The sequence below is a fragment of the Dipodomys merriami genome, unplaced genomic scaffold, assembly GCF_024711535.1.
Source record: "Dipodomys merriami isolate MVZ:Mamm:240054 unplaced genomic scaffold, mDipMer1.0.p SCAF_4, whole genome shotgun sequence".
Taxonomy (NCBI): domain Eukaryota; kingdom Metazoa; phylum Chordata; class Mammalia; order Rodentia; family Heteromyidae; genus Dipodomys; species Dipodomys merriami.
This window is the reverse complement of record NW_027205603.1, coordinates 10,209,780-10,222,207: the sequence shown is the minus strand read 5'-3', so window position 1 is coordinate 10,222,207 and position 12,428 is coordinate 10,209,780. Positions and strand designations below refer to the sequence as shown.

At 41.6% G+C, this 12,428-nt stretch overlaps 1 non-coding gene across 1 annotated transcript; it reads right to left on the bottom strand.

Moving 5' to 3' along the window:
- Positions 1-8,486: 8,486 nt before the first annotated feature.
- Positions 8,487-8,593, bottom strand: LOC138806426 (U6 spliceosomal RNA). The gene has a single exon (XR_011365870.1). It is a non-coding gene; the product is annotated as a U6 spliceosomal RNA (small nuclear RNA).
- Between the last annotated feature and the right edge of the window lie 3,835 nt (positions 8,594-12,428).

Genomic DNA, 12,428 nt, shown 5'->3' with positions numbered 1-12,428 from the left:
TCTTTTCTCTCTCTTTTCCAGCTCTCTCTCTTTCCCAGACCTTTCCCAGCCACATGGAGGGCCAACATGGCCTGGTGCCAGCCAGATCGATGAATAAACCTACCCCTTACCTGAATACCACGTGCATGCTGCTGTTCTTACTCGGCTATCTTTTTAAAAACCTAACACTAAGTAGCTAGGATTACAGGCGTAAGCCACTGATGCTCTCTTTATTACTTTTTATGATTAATTATTACTATTATTTTGAGACAAGGCTTCATTATGTAGCCCAGGCTGGCCTGGAATTCTTGATCTTCTTGCTTCACCCTCCTGAGTGCTGGGATGAGAGAAATGGGCTAGCATGCCTGGCTTCCTTCTTCCTTTTTTGGAGCTGGATCTGATCTATACAACTAAAGAAGCCCTTGCCCCTTTGAAGTGTCTAATCATAACTTTTATTCTGGGAAATCCACCCCTCTGAACACAGCATTGTTGGCTTTTTTTTTTTTTCAAAGTTTTATTGAACGCATTCTTATTTGTTAGTGATCTGGGCCTGGAGAGGGTTGCAAAGGTGAATTCAATGAAGTGGTTTGCTTCAAAGTGATTCATACATTGGAAAAGGGAGTGGAGTTGGGGGTGGAGAAGGTCATAAGAGAGTAGAGAAAACAGGAAGGGCTTTGTGCAGCCCAGCTGCCTGGGTCTTCACAATGGATCACTGAGTTAGTTGTAACATTGTCTCTCTAGCTCTTTTGCCTGGGTCTGCCCAGTTTACTGCAAGGCCTCCCAAATATGAGCTGTTGCAGGCTCTGCCCGATAGTCATCTCCTTCGGCAGAGCTGGGATCAAGCCCAGGGCCTGGAATATGCTGAGCAAACACTCTACCACTCTCCTCCCAGATCTTTTGTTAGTCTTTAGTGTTTGAGATAGAATCTTGCTGACTTTACTGGGGCTGGCCTTGAACTTGTGATTCTCTTGCCATCACATCCAGCTAGGTGATCTCTGCAACACAGAAGACCGGACATGAAAAAATACACACATACACATACATATAATATACATACACATATACACATAGGACTGCTGCAGTCCTATGTGTATAATATGTATAATATATACATATCTATAAATGTACATTATATACATAAATGTATCTATGTAATATATACATATTATATATAAAATTATGTTGCCTATACATGGATATAAATTTTTATTAATTACATATAATTGTACATAAATATAAATGTAAAGCAAATGCAAATATAAATATATTTATGTCTATATCTATATATGTTGGTTCTGGTCCTGAAGTTTGAACTCAGGACTTAGGCATTATCCCTGAGCTTTTGTGTTCAAAACTAGTGTCACTCTATCACTTGAACCCCAGCTACACTTCCTGCTTTTTGGTGGCTAATTGGCGTTAAGTCTCACAGACTTTCCTGCCTAGGCTGGCTTTGAACTGTGATCCTCAGATCTCAGCCTCCTGAATAGCTAGGATTACAGGTGTGAGCCACTGGTGTCTGGCTATGGCTAGGAAATATTAAAAAAAAATTAGGCCTGTCATAAGTAGATACAGACTCTCTCATTGTCATTACACCCGAAATAATACAGAATGTTATTTGTGTGCATTGCAGTTACATTGGATCAGATACTAGAAGTTTCCAGAGATGATTTAAAGTATGCAGGAGGGTCTGGAGATGCAGCTGAGTAATAGAACACTTGATTACTGCTTTGATCTCCCTACCTAGAGAAAAACCAAGGCTTAAACTGTACGTCTTGGAGTATGTTTGTATTTTGTTTTTGTTTTTGGTCGGTTGTGGGGCTTGAACTCTGGGCCTGGGCACTGTCCCTCACCTCTTCAGCTCAAGGCTAGTGCTCTACTACTTAAGCCACAGCGCCACTTCCGGTTATTTCTGCTTATGTGGTGCTGAGGAATCGAACCCAGGGCCTCATGCATGCAAGGCAAGCACTCTACTACTGAGCTACTTTCCCAGCTTGGTGCATGTTTGTAATCTGAGCATTTGGGAGTCTGAAGTAGGAGGATCAGGAGTTTGAGGCCAGCCTAGGGTACACAACAAGATCTTGTCTTAAAAATCAACACATGCCAGATATTCGTGGATTACATCCCAGCTACATGAGAGGCTGAGCAATGGAGGATTGTGCTTCTATTCCAGCCCTGGTTTAAAAAAAGTTCAGAACACTCTCATCTTAATCAATAGTTGGATAGAAAAGACTGGCATTGGTGACTCACACCTGTAATCCTACCTACTTTGGAGGCTGAGATCTGAGGATTACAGTTCAAAGTCAGCCTGAGCAGGAAAGTCTATGAGACTCTCATCTCCAATTAATCACCAGAAAACCAGAAGTGGAGCTGTGGCTTTGGGTGGTGACATGCTAGATTTGAGTGAAAGAGCTCAAGGGTCAGTGCCCATGCTCTGAGTTCAAGGCCCATGAACAACAGAAGAAGAAGAAGAAGAAGAGGAAGAAGAGGAAGAAGAGGAAGAAGAGGAAGAAGAGGGGGAGGAGGGGGAGGGGGGGGAGGAGAGGGCGGAGAGGAGAAAAAGTTGGGTGTGCTGACACAGCTCAGCTACATGGGAGTTGAGATTGGAAGGAGAATATTTCCAGACCATCCTGGGGAAAACAACCAACCAACCAAATAAAGAAGATCATGAACAATGCATCAGTGAGTGGCTCATGCCTGAAACCCTTGCTAGTCAGGAGTCTAAATCTGTAAGAACCAAGTTTGAGGTGAGCCTGGGTAGGAATGTCTCAGAGACCATGTCTGCCAAATACCCAGCAAAAAAAAGCAGGACTCATATGCTAGAGCATGATATGCAAGCCAAGCAAATGTGAGACCCTGAGTTCAAACCCTAGTGCTACCACCACCACCATCAAAACCAAACCAAACCAAACAAATTTACTAGACTCCATCTCAACAGAAGAAGCTGGGAATGGTGATCACCTACCATTCCAGTTACAGGAGGAAACATAAACAGGAGAAATGTAGTACAGATCAGCCTGGGCAAAAATGACACTATCTCAGAAATAACAAGAGCAGCTGGGTGTCTGTGGCTCATGCCTCTAATCCTCACAAGGCTGAGATCTGAGGACTGTAGTTTGAAGCCAGCCAAGGAAAGAAAGACTGTGGGACTCTTATCTTCAATTAAATACCAAAAAGGCTCAATTGGAGTTGTTGCTCAAGTAGGAGAGAGCTCGCCTTGAGCACAAACACTCAGGGACAGTGCCCAGGCCTTGAATTCAAGCCCTAGGATCAGCATGTGCATGCACGTGTGCGTGGGCGTGCACACACACATGCACACACACACACACACACACACAAGAGTAAGAAATGCCTGCACGTGTGGCTCAACTCTCAAGCAAGTGTGAAGACCTGAGGTCAAGCCTTACTTTTCCCCCACCCCCCCTTAAATGAACAAAAATCCACTACTATTCTTCTGTCGCACCATTTCCTTTGCTAATATGTAGAGATGAAAAATCTCTTTCTCTAATTTTGCATCCTGTATTCTTCACATAACACAGTGGTAAATCTAGAGTGCAGAGTCACACCGTGTTCAAAGGGCAGCTTCCCTGTCACCTTTGTGTGACCTTGGGCAGGTTAGTAGCCGCTCTGTCTCTCACTCTCTTGTGTCTAAAGAGGCAACAACAAAAGGACCTTTCAAATAGGTTCTTGTAAAGATCAAATGAGCTCATGTGTGGGAAGTTCTTAACATCCTTCTTGGCTTTCAGAAAATGCTCTATAAATGTTAGCATGACAGTTTTTCCCAAATTCTCACATCTTTCTGTTTATTGTGTGTATGAACTAGGCTGTCCTGTGGGTTTAATGCTTCTGTAGCTAACATTTCCCTTCTATTGGACATATAAACAGAATCTCTTTTTTATTCATATAAAGATGTGTGGTGAACAATTTTGGATATAAACAGTTTATGAATTTTACATTTCTTTGAATTACAGTCCCAGGAATAGAATGATTAGGTCAAAGGGTAAACTTGTGTGTGTGTGTGTGTGTGTGTGTGTGTGTGTGTGTGTGTGTGTGTGTGTGTGTGTGATTTTTGAGTCCAATTTCTATGTTTAACTTTTACTTATTTTACTGTGGTAAAGATTATGAATTATTATTCACTTATTACATATGTTTCTCCAACATTTAATGCAAATTATGGCCATGTTTTAAGAAACCATGTTTTAAGTTTGAACTAGTTTTCCAAGTATAAAATATTCCCTATTCTCCATATTTATTTTCTTTATCAAGCTGAAGTGTAAGCTACACACAGGATCCAGTCTAGAGTTTGGGTCAGGAGCTATCTTATACCCTCTGTTTTGTTTGAAGGGTCTTAAATCTCTGTCTTTTGTTAGCCAGTATCAGAATATAAGAAATCCAATATTAACTTGAATTTCTTGGACATTTTGCTGTATGTTGAATAGAATTTCCCAAAATTGATTTTCACATATGTATCTGTTCATTGGTGACATGTTAAGTTAAATCAAAGTAGATGCTTTGGTATTGGGAATAGAAAAATGTCTACTTTAGTAGAGTTGAACCACAGTGATGCCTAACCCAGTTTTATAGCTCCTTCATCCAGGCATCTTCTCAGCCTTTTTAGCTCAACCTACTCAAAAATCAAGGAGCACTGATCTGAGAGCCAAGGTGATTGAATGCTCATTTCAGACTGCCATAGTTAGGTGAATGACTTTGAGCAAGACACATCTCTGTGACTAGCTTAGTTAAAAGTATTAGGCCTGTAATTCCAGCTACTTGGGAAGCAGAGACAGGAGGACCACGGCCTGAGCCTATCTGAAAAACAAACTAAAAATAAAAACACCAGGTGCCAGAGAAACCCTAGCTTATTCTTTTTTATTTTTTGTTGGTCTTGGGGCCTGAAGTCTGGGCCTAGGCGCTGACACTCAGCTCTTCAGCCTAAGGCTAGCGCTCTACCACTTGAGCCACAGCGCCACTTCCGGCTTTTTCTGCTTATGTGTGCTGAGGAATGGAACCTAGGGCCTTATGCATGCAAGGCAAGCTCTCTACCACTGAGCCACCTTCCCAGCTCAACCCTAGCTTATTCTGTGTACTCAGTGTGATGCCTACAATACAGCTCAGAGCACTGGTAGTACTGGGATTTCAATTCAGGGCCTAGAACTTGCTCAATTGATATTTACCACTTGAACCATGCCTCCAACCCAGTTGTATGCTGGTTATTTTGGAAAGGGAGGCTTGCCAAGTTCCCTGCCTGTGATGGCTTCAAACCTTGATCCTCAGGACCTTGGCTTCCTGAGGAGCTAGAATTGCAGATGTCTTTCTTTTCTTTTCTCTTCTCTTCTTTTCTCTCTCTCTCTCTTTCTTTCTTTCCTTTCTCTCTCCCTTCCTCTCTTTCTTCCTTTCCTTTCTTCTTCCCTCCCTCTCTTCCTCCCTTCCTCCTTTCCTTCCTTCCTTCCTTCCTTTCTTTCTTTCTTTCTTTCTTTCTTTCTTTCTTTCTTTCTTTCTTTCTTTCTTTCTTTCTTTCTTTCTTTCTTTCCTCCCTCCTTCCTCCCTTTCTTTCTTTCTTTCTTTCTTTCTTTCTTTCTTTCTTTCTTTCTTTCTTTCTTTCTTTCTTTCTTTCTTTCTTTCTTTCTTTCTTTCTTTCTTTCTTTCTTTCTTTCTTTCTTTTTCTTTCTTTCTTTTGTACTAGAGCTTGAACTCAGAGCTTGGGTACTGTCTCTTAGCTTTTTTGCTTGAGCCACAGCTCTATTTCTGGCTTTTAATTGTTAATAGGAGATGAGTCTCATGGACTTTTCCAGTTCTAGCTAGATTCAAACCAAGATCCTCAAGTCACAACCTCCTTAGTAGCTAGGAGACATTAATGCCTGGCTTAAAAATATTTTTTGTTTGAGACAGAATCTTGCTATGTAGCTTAGGCTGGCCTCAAACTTGTGAGCCTCTTACCTCAGCCTTCCAAGTGGTAAGATTATATAAGCATGTGCCATCATGCCCAGTTTTAGAATTTTCTAAGACTTTTTTTTTTGGGTCCGGTCGTGGAGCCTGAACTCTGGGCCTCAGCTCTTCAGCTCAAGGCTAGCGCTCTACCACTTGAGCCACAGCACCACTTCCAGCTTTTTTCTTTTTACTTATGTGGTGCTGAGGAATCAAACCCAGGGCCTCAGGCATGCAAGGCAAGCGCTCTACCACTGAGCCACCTTCCCAGCCCCTCTAAGACAATTTTAAGTTATGAATTCACCTCCCCTCATAGATTCAGGACCATTCAGACTTTCTATTTATTTTGTGTTTGATAATTTACATATTTCAAGAGAAATGTCCATTTTTGTCCAAATGTGTCACATGTATTTATATTTATTTATTTTTATTGTGAAAATACTGTTCAGAGGGGTTACAATTACATGGGTAAGATAATGAGTACATTTCTTATCAAGCATTGTAGCCTCCTGCTTTGTTTCCCCTTCCCATCTCTTCGTATCCTCCTCCCCCCAGCCCCTGTCCTACCCCACCAAAGTTGTAAAGTTCGTTTTTCGACATAACGACTTGTACATCTCATTGTTGCAATGGGTCCTCCTGTATCCCTGTTTTTACAATTTGTTTTTTCCCTTCCCCTCCACATATACCAACATCATATATAGTGAAAGCAGGGGTTATGCCAGGGGGGGAGGGACATACAAGGCAACAAAGACATAATCTTATAAATATGTTAGAAACAATTGCATGAAAAATCTCTCATTTTTTTTTTTGTTCAGTCGTGGGGCTTGAGCTCTAGGCCTGGGAGCTGTCCCTGAACAATTCAGCTCAAGGCTCATGGTCTACCACTTGAGCCATCGCGCCACTTCTAGTTTTCTGGTACTTTTTTTTTTTAATTGTGATTAAGTGATTATATAATTTCCCAAATTTCACAGTATTGTGGAATAATGATGCTCATTTAAAGTCACAAGCTCATTCTAACTTTCCTGGAGCAAATTGTCTATCACGGTCTATAACATATAACGGTGTACACATATACACTATACATGTGATCAGCAGCATGGGGATATTTAGTAGTGGTTCGACCAGATGAGTGGAAGTTCTTTGTTTCTTAAGTCCTGTTAATTTTGTAGTATCACTTAACATTTTGGATTTAACATCCACTTATCAGGGAGACCATGTATTGTTTGTCTCTTCGTTCTTGGCTTACCTCGCTCAACATGATTCCTTCTAGCTCCATCCATTTCCCTGCAAATGCCATTGTTTTGTCATTTCTAATGGCTGCATAATATTCCATTGTGTATAGATATCACAATTTTTGGATCCATTCATCTGTGGTGGGGCATCTGGGTTGTTTCCATATCCTAGCTATTGTGAACAGTGCTGCAATAAACATGGAGGTGCATGTGTCCTTGTATATTGGTTCCTGTTGTTCAGGGTAGATGCCTAGAAGTGGTATGACTGGGTCGTAAAGGAGGTCAATCTTTAGCTTTCTGAGGACCCTCCATACTGCTTTCCAAAGTGGTTGTATAAGTGTACATTCCCACCAGCAGTGTAATAGGGTTCCTCTTTCTCCACATCCCCTCCAGCATATGTCGTTGGCTGATTTGTGGATGTGGGACATTCTGACTGGGGTAAGGTGGTATCTCAGGGTTGTCTTTATTTGTATTTCCTTCACCACCAGGGATGATGAACATTTCCTCATGTGTTTCTTTGCCATTTTTATTTCTTCATTTGAGAAGTCCCTCTTTAGTTCCCTTGCCCATTTAGTAATTGGTTTGTTAGGTTTGGGAGGGATTAGTTTCTTGAGTTCCCTGTATATACTGGATGTTAACCCCTTGTCTGATATATTGCTGGTAAATATTTTTTCCCAATTAGTTGGTTGTCTTTCTAGCTTGGTTGCAATAGATTTAGCTGTGCAGAAGCTTTTTATTTTAAGGTAGTCCCATTTGTCGAGTCTCTCTCCAATTTGTTGTGACCCTGGGACTCTGTTCAGGAAGTTCCTTCCTGTGCCTATTAGTTCAAGTGTCTCTCCTACTCTGTCCTGCAGTAGTTTCAGAGAAATGAGTATATTTCTTATCAAGCATTGTAGCTTCCTCCTTTGTTTCCCCTTCCCATCCTCCCCTTCTCCCCCCCCACCAAAGTTGTAAAGTTCATTTTTTGACATAACAACTTGTACATCTCATTGTTGCAATGGGTCCACCTGATTTGTTTTTTCCCTTCCCCTCCACAAATTATACCAACATCAAATATAGTGAAAGCAGGGGTTATACCATGGGGGAGAGACATACGAAGCAACAAAGAAATAATCTTATAAATGTGTTAGAAACAATTGCATGAAAGAAAAAAAATCTGAATACATATCTTATGGTTCATTTCCCTAACATCAACTTATCTGACCTTTTCTGCTTGACTCAGACATATACTAGATATTGCAAATAAGGGAAACCATGGGACCTATGTTTCTTTGGGCCTGGTTTACTTCACTTAATATAATTTTTTCCAAGTCTTTCCATTTCCTAACAAATGGGGCAATGTCATTCTTTCTGAAAAATATGGAACGCTTCACAAATTTGCGTGTCATCTTTTCACAGGGGCCATCCTAATCTTTTCTGTATTGTTCCAATTTTAGTATATGTGTTGCCGAAGCGAACACACATGTATTTATTGACACATGTATTTCTACAACATTCTCTAGGTTTCCTTTTATTTTCTACAAGATTTACATAGTGCTGTCTTTGTCTTTTTTGACACATATTCCTGATATTGTGTTTTTTTTTCTCTTGTAAATTTTTTTTTTTTTGGGTCCGGTCGTGGGGCCTGAACTCTGGACTTGTGCGCTGTCCCTCAGCTCTTCAGCTCAAGGCTAGTGCTCTACCACTTGAGCCACAACCGCCACTTTCGGCTTTTTTCTTTTTGCTTATGTGGTGCTGAGGAATAAAACCCAGGGCCTCATGCATGCAAGGCAAGTGCTCTACCACGGAGCCACCTTCCCAACCCTATCTTGTAATTTTAATGAAGCATGCTACTAATTTTAAAAACTCTCTTACAGCCATCAAATTTTAGTATTTAAGTCAATGGGGGGTGGGGGAAAATAATAGACCTAGTTGTTATTGTAAAACATCCTTCTGTTTCAATATTTCCTCTCCCCCTGAACTCCAATTTCTTGCTTGTTGAGCTGCTGGGCATCGTTCCATCCATCATTGGAACTCTGTTCATTCCTCCACCTTTTTCCAATTTGGGCTTCAGTTTAGATCATCTCCACGGCTCCATCTTCATGTTTACTGGTTCCAAACAGTCTCATCCATGCACAACCTTCAACTAGCCAGACGAGGGGATGCAGAGACAGATCTCCATGGCTCTTTTCCTCCCTTTTTTCTTTTCCATCTTAGGGATGAAGGCCTAGCGCCATGTGCATGCCAAGTACAAGTTTTAATACTTAGCTACACCCCAGCCCTGTAGCATCTTTTCTCTGATACCCTGATCCACAAATTTCAGCCATGTTAGTGACCTCCATAACAATCCCAAGCTCCTTAACCCAGCAAGATCTCTTTGGTCTTCCTTCTCTGAGCCAGTCTGGAAAGACAATCCTGGTAGCAGCAAATGAAGGTGATCCTGGTACCCAATTCAGTCTCTTCTCTTCAGAAGCACAGTCCCTGCAGTGTACATTATTCAGTACCAGAAAACAGTTATTTCATACACCTTCGTTTAATAGTCCAGTTTATAGTTGTTTATTGAGGGCCAGTGCAGTACCTGTGATTCCACTGTGGCCAAGAGTGTCATTGCTTCCCCACCCCCAAATTGTAGTTTTACTTTTAGAAGTTTGTTACCTGCAGTCATCTGTGATAAAAAAAACATAAAGTGGAAAATTCCAGATTGAGAGACAGGGAGCACATGCACCCAATGGATATTTAGTTATTTATTTTGCCTGTCTTGGGGTTTGAAGTTAGTAGGGCTTGGGTGCTGCCCCTGAGTCTCTTTATGCTCAAGGCTAGAGCTCTCTACCACCTGAGCCACAGTGCCACTTCTGGCTTTTTCTGAATAGTTTATTGAAGATAGGAGTCCCCATAGACTTTTCTGCCTGGGCTGGCTTCAAACCACGCTCCTCAGATCTCAGTCTCCTGAGTAGCTAAGATTACAGCTGTGAGCCACTGGCATCCAGCTAATCCAATGGTTATTACTATATTTTGCTATAACTATGCCACTTTATTTTATTTTATTATTAGTTATTGTTACTACCATATCTGAACTCTATCATGGGTGAAGTGTAGAGAAAAGAGCACATGGGGAGCTGGGATGTAGCTCAGTGTCAAAGAACTTACCTAGAAAGTGCAATGTCCTGGGTTTGATTCTCAGTAACAAAAAAGAAAGAAAGAAATACAGTTAAAAAACAAACAACGACTAACCAAGCAAGCAAGTAACCAACCAACCAACCAAACAAACAAACCTTAGCCAGATGCTGGTGGCTTGCCTGTAATCTTAGCTACTCAGGAGGCTGAGATCTGAGGATGGCAATTAGAGCCCAGGCTGGAAAGTCCATGAGATTCTTATCTCTAACCACCAGAACACGAAAAGTACAGGTGGGGCTCAAAGGGTAGAGCCTAGCCTTGAGCTGAGGAGCTCAGCAACAGTGTCCAGGCCCCGAGTTCAAACCCCACAACAAGAAAGAAAGAAAGAAAGAAAGAAGGAAAGAAAGAAAGAAAGAGAGGAAGGAAGAAAGAAAGAAAAAAGCATATAGATTTGGGGGTGATGGGGGTTCTGTTTCCTGGGATAAAGCCCAATAAAAAGGGGACTGCAACAGATAAATTATTAGCTACTTCATGGACAAGTTGGGTACTTGTTCCCATATAATGTCTCAACACAGGGTATGTCTTAGTTATGCATTGCTGCATTGCAAATCACCCCCAAAGTGTAATGGTTTTAAACAACCACCTTTAAAGCAAAAACAAACCTCACAGTGAGTGTGGGTAGGGTGTTCAGGTATGGCTTTGATGAGTGGTTCTGGCTAGGGTCCCTCTGGGGGCTGTCTTCAGGATGGCAGCAGGAGCTGCAGGCATCTGACTGCTTGGCCAGACCCAGTGAGCTGCTTCCAAGATGGCTCACTTCTGTGATTATTGGCAGGAACCCTGTGTTCCTCACTGGAAGTTGGCAGACAGCCTCTGCTCTTCACCCTGTAGCCTCTCCCTGCAGCATGTCAGCCAGCTTCTGCGAGAGCAGAGCAAGGTGAAGAGGGAGGAGGGAGCCCCAGCACCCTCACGATCCATTCTCCAAAACATGCCCATCACTTTCACCGTATCCTGTTCGTTAGAAGCAAATCACCAAGTCCAGAGCCAATCACGAAGTCCAGAGCACATGCACTGTAGGAGGGAAACAAAGTTCCACCTCTTAAAGAAGGAGGAGTCTCAAAACATTGTGGACACAGTGAAAAACCACCACAACTCTTTAGTGTTGTTCCTAAAAGGTTGGGCAAGAATCAATCACAAAACCTCAGCAACACAAATTTGTTTTTAACTCACATCCAAGGATGGCTTTATTTAACCAGTGATTTATTTACCCCAAGGTAGCCCTCTGTTGAGGGATAAATTTTGATGCCCATTTAATTTTGGTTTGAGGTTAATAATAATGGTATCTAATTACTGTGGTACATAATATATTACTAGAAACAAATGTTTCTGGATATTTCAAAAGTGAATTGAAATTCCTCTTCTATTCATAATTAACAAAAGGATTTCATATGTGATTTATAAAATCAATTATCTCCATACTTTTGTCATTTGCTGTGGTTCAAAGTAGTAGAGCACTAGCTTGAGCAAAAAAGTGCCCAGGCTCTAAGTTCAAGCTCCGTGCTGGTGGCTCATGCCTGTAATTCTAGCTACTCAGGAGGCTGAGATTGAGAATTATAATTTGAAGGCAGGAAAGTCCGAGAGATTCTTCAATTACCCACCAGAAAACCAGAAGTGGTGCTGTGGTTCAAAGTGGTACAGCTCTAGTCTTCAGCAAAAATGCTCAGAGACAGTGCCTAAACCCTGAGTTCAAACCCCACAACCAGAAAAAATAAATGCCATTGATGCAATAATACTGATATTAGATGGGATGCGTATGTGATTCATTTATAACTGTTCCCTATGTTTCCACCATATTTTGACAATCATCTGATTGTCAATCTGATTGACAATCATTATATTTATTGTCCCTATATATTTTCACTTGGCTTGATTTTTATTTATTTATTTGTCTGTCCTGGGCCTTGAACTTGGGTCTGAGCACTGTCCCTAAGCTCCTTTTGCTCAAGGCTGGCACTCTACCACTTGAGCCATAGCACCGTTTCTAGCTTTTTCTGTGATGAATTGGAGAGGAGAGTCTCACGGACTTTCCTGTCTGGGCTGGCTTTGAACTGCAATCTTCAGATCTCAGCCTCCTGAGTAGCTAGGATTACAGGAATGAGCCACTGGTGGCCTGCTGGGCTTGATTTTTTTTAAAAACAAATATTT